Source organism: Colias eurytheme, chromosome 4 (genome assembly GCF_061535395.1).
Source record: "Colias eurytheme isolate Ceu_HAF_F1 chromosome 4, ilColEury1 Martin Lab GWU primary, whole genome shotgun sequence".
Lineage (NCBI taxonomy): Eukaryota > Metazoa > Arthropoda > Insecta > Lepidoptera > Pieridae > Colias > Colias eurytheme.
Genome location: NC_142983.1, coordinates 862,194 through 875,558, shown reverse-complemented (window position 1 = coordinate 875,558; position 13,365 = coordinate 862,194). Strand labels below are relative to the sequence as shown.

The 13,365-nt window shown below is 31.8% G+C and overlaps 1 protein-coding gene and 1 long non-coding RNA gene across 2 annotated transcripts in view; both read left to right on the top strand.

Annotated features, from left to right (window-relative positions):
- Atet (ABC transporter expressed in trachea) overlaps window positions 1–13,365 on the top strand; it is a 53,366-nt gene that overhangs the window by 7,320 nt on the left and 32,681 nt on the right. The gene's annotated exons all lie outside the window — the stretch shown is intronic.
- Window positions 4,960–5,946, top strand: LOC149908729 (uncharacterized). Its single transcript, XR_016458649.1, has 2 exons — window positions 4,960–5,298; window positions 5,397–5,946. It is a non-coding gene; the product is annotated as an uncharacterized LOC149908729 (long non-coding RNA).

Sequence of the window (13,365 nt, the reverse complement as noted above, 5' to 3'; positions counted from 1 at the left end):
TTTTTTTAGAAATAATGCCGTTTTTCCTTAAAATTATAGAATATTTACAAGTATTACGAGTGTCACCATAGTAATCGAAATAACAATGAATGACACAGTCGACCATTCTTATTATCACGTTTGTTCGTATTGGAGCAAAAAGTCTCATATACTTAGGGATGTTATTCTAAAATAAACCGTAAATTCGAGCGTTAGGATACATATTCAAAAGCTTAATTTAATAGATAAGTTAGTTTTCACTAAAATCAAGCTGTCCAATAAAAGGCATAGTTTACTTGTGTGTACTGTTTAGCTTTCGGTTTGAATGTGTTGATTTTGGCGACAGCGGTTTTCATACGAATTATGACATTATAGCACTTCTATGTGTCTTGTTATTTAGATTTCTATGGTTATCGTATTTAATGCTATGCAATTATGAATGTCATAAAGCCAACTGAAGAGCGTACTTTTCAGCGAGGTAACTACTAAGCGGCTTAAAAGTTTCTTGAAGGTTGAGCTTTTAAAATTATTATATTATAATAATAAATATGAGAATATATTTGAAATGTTTAAATGAGTTTACATTAATTAACATCATTCTGCTAATGTAAATTATACGTCGGCTTTTATTTAATTTTAACACTGAAATGTAAACATAGTTATTTATTAAATGTTTATTTGTAAATAATATCTCATATGAAAAAGCGAGCTGCTACAAGGCTGTATTTTATGCATTATTATTTTACCCCATTTAATATTTCCTAGAACATACATTATAAAGAGATAAAACAACATTATGTTAGCATACTTACCTGTGTTTTTACCTTGTTTTTACTAACGTTCTGAAACCGGGTCGGTCGTCGGCCTGTGACTAAATACATTGAAAACATAATATAAACATTGAACAGAAACAGAGAAATCTACATATCAATTGTTTAGATAATTTGTGAGATATGAATGTCACCTTAATTTTTAATAATTTCCCGGTTTTGTCCGGGTTCACGGCATAAAATAGCCTATGAAGTTCGTTAAAGATGTAGATTTCTAATAGTAAAGTATATTCAATAGGATGTTTATGTTTGTGATGAAGACTGTAATTAGAAAAAATAGTAATGAATGTGTATTTTAGGCTAACAAAAAATTAACGGTAAATTACTACTACATAGAAAAACGTTGCTTTTTACGATAAAATATGCATTAACCCTATATAGCTGTAAAAGTGTGAAAAGAACTTCGCAAAAATAACAAGCTCTTATAACCCCACCCACTCTTTATAATACAAATATTTTTGTTAGAAAATGCATGTTTCGGCGCTGTTTCATTTATAAGCCAAGGTTATAAAAAGACGATGCTATCTTACTTCCTTGCGTGAAAATGAACCGTTTATTAACTTCTATTCTATAAAATTGGGTTTTTCTTCACCGACTATAATAAAAAAAAATATCGAGTTATTTGAGTTTTTATGTATATGTATGTTCATCTATGTCATGTCTTCATACAAAGTATAATATAAAATGAAAAACCTGTAAGATAACTATTTTTTAGTGGAAACTAACAGCCGCATATTGTGTAAATAATATAAAAATTGGAATGGCTAATTATAAATTATTATTTATTAATTCTAGATTAATAAATGCATTATAGTATTCATTTACATTTACAGGTGTTCAGTTTTTTTATTTATCATATTATTATCCTCAACGTCAAATCATTATAATAGTATAATATATAATATATAAAATATAAATATAATAAAAACATTTTAACTACAAAAAATATAAATATAAATAGGTTACAATTTATTTACCTAAATTAAAAGACATGAATTTTAATTTTATGTCCATCTGACGTCGAAATAAATAGTTAGATCATATTTTTGAATAAAAAAAACTTTATAAACGGCATATAAATTAGGATTTTTATGCGAAAATATGAATAAAATGAATCATCTGTACATTTACGGTACATATTATAATTGTTTGTTCACGATTTGTGAATGATTCAGTTCATTGTTATCAGCAAACATAACGGAAATCTCAATGTTTTTGTTCTAATAAAACGTTATTAACATATTTTTTTCATTGTTGTGTAATACATACGCACATACATGTTATATGTGTATTGTGTATATATAGGTATATATAGAAAATTTTCGTGTTTTAAGTTTAAACTCCTCCGAAACGGCTTCACCGATTCTCATGAAATGTTGTGCGCATATCGGGTAGGTTTGAGAATCGAATATGTATTTTTCATACCACTAAATGACAAGAGAAAGGCAGCAAGTAGCAACCAATATAAATAGTGATTATAGTCTATAATAATATGTTCATTTTAATAATTTCACACTTTACTACTTTTCTTCCAAGGCTACGCTGAGCGACGTGTTGTCTAAACAAAAAGCTTATTTTGCCAAGGTTCCATAAATCATAAATTCAACCAAATGCGTTCAGAGTTTGTGAATGTCAACGTAACAACAAAATTGGATGAGAATTTTTCAAGTACGGGGTTTCTAGACGTTAATATAAACCTAATAAAAGTCAAAACATATCGGTTGAAAACGCAAATTGTCCTTAATTTATTTTCTTAATTTTAATTCACAAGCTGTTGCTATGCAAATACAATAAACTTAGTAATTATCGAGATGACAATGATATTCATTAAGCCATTGTTATGGAAAAGGTGTTTTAGGCGCGGGACATATACAAGCGGCGCGGCACGCCGCGCGCGGGCGCGCTATTGGCATTTTGTATGAAATAATTTTGGAAAGGCGGCGCAACCTTGGCACAACCGTGGCGTGCCGTCTCGACGCCTGTCCAAAATTCTTTCATACAAAATGTATAAGAAGGACGTGGTGCAAAACAGATTCAAGAGGTGCGCTTATGGCACGCCCGCGCCCGCGCCGCTTGTGTTTGACCCGCGCCTTAATAACATCTGTGTTTTGTTTAATCAATTATCTCTTATCGTAAGAGAAAAATAACCTTATGGTTACGTTTAAATTGTCCTTTGTACTATAATTCAAATTTAAAATTCAAATAATTTATTTCATACCAATACATTTTTACATATAAGCAACCTTATGCAGGTATTGTAATACAATCATATTATATTAAACTAGAGGTCCGCCCCGGCTTCGCCCGTGGTACATATTTCGCAATAAAATGTAGCCTATGTCCTTTCTCGGGTATCAAAATATGTATCTCCATACCAAATTTCATGCAAATTGGTTCAGTAGTTTAGGCGTGATTGAGTAACAGACAGACAGAGTTACTTTCGCATTTATAATATTAGTATGGAATAACATAATATTATAACATGCATTAAAATTTTCCAATAATCAGATTACAAAAATAACAATTATGATAATATTCAATTTAGATATTATGTCCGGCATTATACATAATAATATAATAGAGTGGGTTTTTTTATTCGTCATTTGAATGAAAATTTTATATAGGTACCCATTTTAAGACTAACGAGTTGGTACATCTTACGACAATAAAAGTTTGTCACGCTATTGAAGTAAGAGAAGATGATAAATAATTTGGAAAATCCAAAAGTGCACGCCTCATAATTTTTTTTTAATAAATATTTATTAATTATTATTTTTGTTTATTTAATAACAATTAAACCACATCGAATCAGACCCTGAAAAATGAAAGGGTTCTATTCCTGAGCATACTCAAGCGTAAGAGAAAAAAAAAGACTCGATTAGTAAAGTATTTCGGTCGCTATCGTGTTAACAAGAAAAAGGATCCGCACATACAGACACACGGACGTCCAAGACAGAACTTTTTTAAACTGTTTTTTAACTAGTTTAAATAACAAAAATGACATCAAAAATATCATAAACGTTAAAAATAGTGTTTTTTCTTAATATGTGTGTGTATGTATTATCTTACAAGTGCAATGTATGATACATAAAGACATTTTAAGTTTGAAAAATCAGATGTTTTGCGCGAAGTGACAGTAGTACCACAGACTAATAATAATATACTACGTATACAACAGACGGTTCACTCCATACAAAAAAATATGCACTATAAATTTACGCAATTAAAGCGCCAGTGGGGAATAAACGTACTACATGTTCGATTATATCTCTTGGTATTTTGCTTTTAACACACTAGATGGCACGTTAAACACAGACTTGATGTTCTTTTCCTTCCAGAGCCACTAGATGGCACTAATGTGAAAATTTGTACACGTACCTTTTATTTTCAAGTCTTTGGCGTCACACTTGACAACTGTCAACTGTCAACATAATATTTTGTACAGTGTTGCCAACTCAGTGGAATTTCCACTACATCTGGTGGTTTAGCACCCCCATTTAGCGGACAAATATTGGTTTTAGTGGCTGGTGGATTTTCCTAGTGGTTTAGATGAGTTCAATTAGTGGTAAGGTACGAGTTTCAACCAATAGAAAGATTTACATAAATACTCAAAAAGAACGACTTGAACTATGTGAAACAAGGGTATGATTTTGTGTCATGTTGGTAACAGAACGAACATACGGGAATTCCCCAAAAGTTGTTTGTCTATTGCTTGAATATTTTTGATTATAGACTTTATAACTATTGATCTAAAGTATGATTTGATTCAAAAGGTTATATGTACATTGTACATTCTATATTTGTGTACAAAAACAATCTGTATAAACAATCAGTCGGTATTGGTAATGCCGCGGCCGCGCGGTAGCCTCTAGCTTGTCGTATTTTAATTAATTTTGTGAAGTAATATAGTTTTACCTTAAAAGGGTTTTACATTAAATATGCCGAAACCACACAAAAATTTCTTTCATAGAAATTTATTCTTCACATACTGAAACTCTAGAAGAAGATTCTTCTGAAGATGATCTTTAAATACATATATTGTAACAAAAATAAAAATTACTTAGTTCAAAATAGATGTTATTTACAAATAACTCGCAAAAAATTCGCCAACGGGCATTCAATATTTACATGTCTCTGGATATTTTTTAGTGTTTTTCTGGTGGTTTTAAAGACCGATTACTTTAGTGGATTTCTGGTGGGCCACGAGGCTCCAATATGTGGGTTCGAAAAAAAAAGTTGGCAACACTGATTTTGTACCTACTCGGATTTTTAATTAGACAATGCTGACTCACAGAGTATGTACCTACATTATTATGACTGGTATTTAGTTCAGTTTATTTACGAGATTCTGTCAAAACCAAAACGAGAAGCTTTGTTTGTTTTCGTTTTTAATTGTTGACTAATATTTTAAAAATAAGTGCTAAATATGATTGATGTGAGGAGGAGTGAGGTTATGTAGAATCTACAGGCAGAAAATAAGCTTTATATGGTAAACTGATATTTTCTCTGAACATAAATTTTTACAAACATGATTTTTAATGATTGGTTTCTGGATTTGTAACCCAATATAAGATTGTTTTATTACAGACTTATTGCTTACGTTCGCAATAACAAATTTGTTCAAGAGAGGAGAAGAATTAATCCATCCCAAATGTAAATACGATTCTCCACAAAAACATTGTAGACACAATTATGGATTTATGGATTATGGATTTCTACATTTGCTACTAAGAAGGATATGGGATCATGAAGGATTTCATCTGTTTTAATACCAGTAAAATGGAATGAGCGCCGTGGCCGTGACTGTGTTTGGTACATAAAGAATGACAAACATTCAACTTAAAATTATTATGAGTGCATTACGGGCAAGGGCACAATAAGTTGCCCTTTGACTAAGATGTACTTAATTTTAAGGAACACGAAAATGGATGGCTAGAATAGGTATAATCGCATACATAGTATTTATTTCTAGTCTGTTGTATAAATAATCAAAGACTACAAAATATATAGTGAACTATGTCTTTAATATTAATTCTACAGTTTACAGTGTAGTGTGTAATCTATTGTATGTGTGCGTCTAGAATATATAGTCCTGTTGTTCTACAGTTTAAGCAGTTCAATACAAGCTTACAGTCGAGTCAAGTGTTTCATTAACCACCAACCATTGCATGGCAAGTGGCAACCCTGCCAGTTTTGTAAATTGTAGTCTACCTAACCTGACTGTTGGTTTTGATTTGTATCACACAAAGAATACTATACCAAATTTCAAGAAATAAGAATTAAATATTTGATTAACTTTTACTAATATACAGGAGCTTATACATCAAACAAGACCAAAGCAGGGCTTTGGAGAAAGTGTGTATGGACAAAGACCACAATACATATTGTGCGGACAACTGCATGAAAAGCATGCAGTAAGGGACATTAAATAAATAAATAAATAAAACATATTTATTGTCAAGGTCGATCGACGAGATACATTTATAAACGAAGGAAAAACAAAAAGAAATAAAAAGAAAAATAATTAAATAAAAATAATCTTATTCCTAAGAACTGTAATGTGGCAGTGAGTGACCTGACAAATGGAGCCAACTCAGTATATGATGGCAAGGTGATTAATACCTCACCACCACTGATTTTCAGTGACCCCAAGTGACTATTGGAGTTTCAGTCTAGAATTGTATATAATGATAATTTAACATGAGTATATTATGTGAAAGATATATTTCTATTAATATGATAAATACTAATAAATAAATACATCAGTTAAAACATGATATACATATATATATATATGTATAGGTAGATATAATATCAGTATGTAATTATGTATATACTTAATGTAAATAAATAAAATGAAATTATGTATATGTTACCGGAAATGTATGAAATCAAGGAATTGTATACAAATCCTAGTGGTCTAAGATCCGAATATAAGTCGAAATGCAACGGCGTGATAATAGAATGAGACCAATTTTATAATAAATTAAGTGTATTAAAAATGGTTTGACTGGAAAAATCCTGGACAGGATATTTTTTATTAATTATTAAAAAAAATTATTTTAATATCCTAGTAAATGTATAATCTTCCTGGGAATTATATATAATTCCAATATCGTATTAGGAAATGTATATAAAGTAATTAATGATTTCTGTAATAAAACACGTTGTTATTTTTTTTATTATAGCACTTATTGAGACAATCGGGTAACAGTCTTACCGTAAAATAATAATAATATGTTCATAATATCTTACTAATTAACATTTCTTAAATCAACTTATATTCAATCAAATCAAATTTTCATTTATTAAAAGGTGCTATTACCGATTTTTAACAAAAAACGCTATTTTACGGTACCATTTTAACTCAAAGCAATTACACGTGAGAACAAAGTAATATCTTAATTTAAAGATAATATATTCAGATCTACGATCATCTTATAAAAATTGTACGACGTCATACAAAATTGTCGCTGAAATACGATTTTCCCAGCACAATGATCGCAAATGCAAAAAAATGGGCTCTAAAACGGTACAATTTTAAGAAAATTAAAAGCCTAATCTATCTTTTTGCTAAAGGTCTGCCACACTTTTGTCTTTTTCTGTGTTTTTTGTATTCCTTATTCTTTTCATTATATCTGTTGTTGGCTTTTGGCGAAATAAATTATTCTTATTCTTATTCTTATCTTCTTATAAACCTATAAATTATTGAGGGATATTGTAATATAGTCTTTATAGATTCTGATAATTTTTTTGTATCTAAATCAAAATTTTATTTCAATTATTAGCTAAATTAAAAATACTTGTCGATTTCTTCATACATTTTGCTCTCGCGGGTCGTCAGACCGCGCTCAGAAGCGCTCTTGGAAGGACGGGTGTATCGCTCCTTGTCCCAAAAATAAAACGAATTAGAAAAACATTATTGTGCGTGCACTGTCGTTTTCGTGATTTGAAATATTTGATACTTTTCAGATGCTCTTTTTTATGGGTTGTTGAATAGATTGGTGGGGTAAAACAATTCAAGATGGCGTCGACGAAAATTTGACTTTTTTTCGTGATGGGTGTCATTTTCATAGTTTTTGGGGTAGCTAGTAACGAATATGAGGTCAAAACTGAAATCCAAGATGGCGCCGACAAAAATTGTACATCTTTTCGTCATGGGTGTCATTTTCATGGTTTTTGGGGTAGCTATTAACGAATATGAGGTCAAAACTCTAATCCAAGATGGCGCCGACAAAACTTTTACATCTTTTCGTCATGGGTGTCATTTTCATGGTTTTTGGGGTAGCTATTAACCAATATGAGGTTAAAACTGAATTCCAAGATGGCGCCGACGAAAATTGTACATCTTTTCGTTATGGGTGTCATTTTCATGGTTTTTGGGGTAGCTATTAACCAGTTTGAGGTCAAAACTAAAATCCAAGATGGCGCCGACGAAAAATTTTACATCTTTTCATCATGGGTGTCATTTTCATGGTTTTTGGGGTAGCTATTAACGAATATGAGGTCAAAACTATAATCCAAGATGGCGCTGACGAAAATTTGAGTTTTTTCGTGATGGGTGTCATTTTCATGGTTTTTGGGATAGCTATTAACGAATATGAGGTCAAAACTAAAATCCAAGATGGTCGTCGAATTTCAAGATCGCGTCATGGTAATACTGTCGCGTTATGGAGCAAGGCGGCGATTTTGGTATCTATGAATCTGACACGTTTTCTCGGCACACACGTTCTTTTTTTTATTATCTTCGTTTAAATGTTTTAGATAAACTTTATTTTAAAAAAAGTTTAGCGAATATATTTAAAGTTAATAATATCTGTTAGAATATAAACACAGATGATGATTGCCACAGAGTTGCGTTTTATATTACATTTCTAAATTCTAATATTTAGAATTTAGAAATGTAATATAAAACACAACATTCTATTGTTTTTTTTAAGACTTTCTACAAAACTGTAGTTTTTAACGTTTTAGTTATTTTATTTAAGTTTACTTTAAAGGAGTAAGAAAAATATACCTAATTATCGACGGTTACATTGGGGATTTGGTAATACCTACATAGCTGTCTCAAAAACCTTGATAATGACACCCATGCCGAAAAGATGTAAGAGTTTCGTCGACACCATCTTGGATTTTAGCTTTGACCACATATTGGTAAATAGCTACCACAAAAACCATGAAAATGACACCCGTGATGAAAAGATGTAAAATTTTCGTCAGCGCCATCTTCGATTTTAGTTTTGACCTCATATTGATTAATAGCTACCCCAAAAACCATGAAAATGACACCTGTGTCGAAAAGATGTAAAATTTTCGTCGGCGCCATCTTGGATTTTAGTTTTGACCTCATATTGGTTAATAGATACCCCAATAACCATGAAAATGACACCCATGACGAAAATATGTAAAATTTTCGGCCGCGCCATCTTGGATTTTAGTTTTGACCTCATATTGGTTAATAGATACCCCAATAACCATGAAAATGACACCCATGACGAAAATATGTAAAATTTTCGGCCGCGCCATCTTGGATTTTAGTTTTGACCTCATATTGGTTAATAGATATTAGATACCCCAATAACCATGAAAATGACACCCATGACGAAAATATGTAAAATTTTCGGCCGCGCCATCTTGGATTTTAGTTTTGACCTCATATTGGTTAATAGCTACCCCAAAAACCATGAAAATGACACCCATGACGAAAATATGTAAAATTTTCGGCCGCGCCATCTTGGATTTTAGTTTTGACCTCATATTGGTTAATAGATACCCCAATAACCATGAAAATGACACCCATGACGAAAATATGTAAAATTTTCGGCCGCGCCATCTTGGATTTTAGTTTTGACCTCATATTGGTTAATAGATACCCCAATAACCATGAAAATGACACCCATGACGAAAATATGTAAAATTTTCGGCCGCGCCATCTTGGATTTTAGTTTTGACCTCATATTGGTTAATAGATACCCCAATAACCATGAAAATGACACCCATGACGAAAATATGTAAAATTTTCGTCGGCGCAATCTTGGATTTTAGTTTTGACCTCATATTGGTTAATAGATATTAGATACCCCAATAACCATGAAAATGACACCCATGACGAAAATATGTAAAATTTTCGGCCGCGCCATCTTGGATTTTAGTTTTGACCTCATATTGGTTAATAGCTACCCCAAAAACCATGAAAATGACACCCATGACGAAAATATGTAAAATTTTCGGCCGCGCCATCTTGGATTTTAGTTTTGACCTCATATTGGTTAATAGCTACCCCAAAAACCATGAAAATGACACCCATGACGAAATGATGTCAAATTTTCGTCGGCGCCATTTTGGATTTTAGATTTGACCTCATATTGGTTAATAGCTACCCCAAAAACCACCCACATTTGCAAATGTGTTTGCTACTTAGGAAAAGTTCAGATTTAAAGATATACAGTGAAACTTGGTTAAGTGGGACCTGGATAAGTGAGGAACCTCCATAACTGGAACTCATGCTGAGGTCCCAACACTTTGGCACTGAATTACCTCTGTTAGCGGGACGAGGTAAACCTCTATATCTGGGATTTGTTCTTTCGATTTATCATCATAGTTACCTCTATAACTCAGACAGCAAGTAAATTTTATATGCATAAACCTCTGTAACTGAGATAACATTGTTTGTTTACTCATTCTTATTCAACCCACAAATTCCACACGTAATTCCAAGTACGTAAGTACAAATTTTGAGCTTCAATTACCTTCAGTTTTACTTTCGCTTTACTATCATACAGATGTTTATTTGAAAAATGTCAAAACGAAAGCTACAATCGTTATCACCCCTCTGTAAATGAGACAGATATTTATTTATACCTGTATATCTGAGACACTGGGTAAGTGGAATACCTCTATAAGTGAAACAACATTGCAGGTCCCTTGATATCTCACTTAACCAGGTTTCACTGTAGATAATGTGACGAATTTAATTTATTTAATTCCGACTGTTTCTCGGAATAACATACCTACATTTACTAAGAATTGCATACAATGCCGGGTTTAATATATTGCCGGTAACATAATATTATGTATGATAATAATTCTTAAAAAAGTATTTTATACATTTCTTAAAAAGCTTCGATATTGTACATACAATAATACAATTCATATTCAAATTGTTGTAAAATAGTCCCACTTTTTTAAGTTGGTTGAATACACTAAAATACTTATAAGGATCGTACCTACTAATAAAAGTAACAAAATGAATTTTTTAAAGTTCCCAGTTCTGTATAGTTCTAAAAAACACGAACCTAACCTAACCCATCCCCTTATCCAAACCAAAAAATTCTGATTACGAATTTTCGGCATATTACAAAATGCCGGCCGTTTGTAATTCGGCGGATTATACAATCCGATTGCGACATACATACCCCTCGTCCCGCGTACCTTGACCTTCCAATATCTTAGATGTTTTACATTTCTGACTGTTAGTTAGGAAATGTATGGATTTCCTAGGAAATGTGTACTATAAAATAATTTATTTCACACATTTCCATGCGATTTTAGGAATTACATACATTTCCTGGGAATTTTATACAATGACGGATTACATACATTTCCGTTAACATATACTTACAATGTTTATAATTATAATGATAAATAGGCAGAAAATAACGGTCTATATAATGTTATGTTATATTATAACCAGTAAATAAAATAAATATTTAATTAAAGTTTATGTGTAAACTGTAATTCGATACAAATGCAGGGTTAGAACAGGATTTTAAAATATGTCTCCGGTATTGGAAACGAAAATTATTAATATTTGTCAAACTGGTTAAATGGTGGTGGAATGTTGTTCCAACACTTATGGCATTTTCAATTTATGCGTTTCGTATCGGACCGCTAGTCGCTACAGTGCCGAAGCTGTGCGTTTGTCGTACGGCGCACGGCCGGTCGTTTGTTTTCATACAAAATGCACAGTGCGGCAACAGCGCGGCGTCCGTACCGCGAACGCTCGACAGCAGGACGGCAATCTACAGATCACCCATATTTGGCAATCTCGCTTCACCTAATGGCCTTGTCTGTTCAAGCCGAAATGAATTAATTACCTACTGCAAAAATTAAATAATTTAGATTACCTGGAAAAGACAAGGAAAATAAACTTTAAACAAGTGTTCGACCGATTATTACCAAGTAGGTAAATAAATTAATGACAAGACAAGGTAATTAATGCTAATAATTTCCTAAAGAAAACATTTTTTTCAAAATTTTCACATAATAGGTACTAGTACCTAACTAGACTCAAAAGTTTATGATAAGTCAATGAATGATAAATAGAATAGGTACGTTTAAGTAAAATGAAGTAGTTTATTTTACAATAAATTAATCTTATAAATTTACCAACTTTCATTCTACGGCTTCAACCGTGTGCCTTATTTAATCCCTGTTCCTACACCTTGAATCCTATTTATGCAACAAAATTGAGATGTCCTTTTTCAACGTAGGTATGTACCGTGTATGTATATCGAAATTTCCGTCAAAATCGGTTCAGACGCGTGCGGGAATACCTATTTTCTCGTGGTCCCACTATTTTCTATTTTGTCCTACTATGACGGAGTAACTTTCGTATTTATCTACAAAACAGAAATGATGTGATTGTTTGTTTGTTTGTATTGAATAGGATCCGAAACTACTGGATTGATTTGAAAAATTATTTCACCATTCGAAGCAAAAATTATACCTACCTGATGAACATAGGCTACTTTTTATAACGGGAAAATACTTCATTCTTATGGGAATCGATGTCGAAATATTTAATTTTAGGCGCATAAAGAAAAAAAACGCAAAGGATCATTCAAAACCTTTTCTACGGTTTAAATCTCAAAACTTTTTGGTTCATACTTCATATAAAGGTAATCTGATAGGATTATTTAGAAAATAAAACAAGATGACGTAGGTAGGTATTTAACTTTAGTTTCGATTTATTATCATTATGATGATTTCTTGATATTCTTAACGACGCGGTTGGCGCAGAGGTAAAGTAACTGCCTACTGTGTTGACGGTCGCGGGTTCGATCCCCGGTCAGGGCAAATATTTGTGTGATGAACTTGATTATTTGTTTTTGGGTCTGGGTGTTATCTATATATGTATTTATAAAATATTAAATTATATTTATCGTCGTCTAGTACCCACAACATAAGCCTTAATTGAGATTACTGTGGGACTAGGTCGATTTGTGTAATATTGTCCTTTAATATTTATTTATAATTTATATACTTATAATTAAATGTGACTAGAAATAATATACTTACTACGGTTTAAGTATAGGTTGTATTATGTATATTATTTTGTAATGAGATCTTGCAATCAAATATTCACACAATCTCGCAAGTTTTCCGACAATTCATTTTTCGTATGAAAACGATCAATACACTAGGTCTAAGCACTAGGTACCTACCTAATATAAGCCGCTACAGGAACGCAGTTAGTAATAATTAATAACGGCTTTAACCCATTTACAATATTTTTTATAGGTACTGCAAAGGCAATGAGGTTATGTATTAAAAA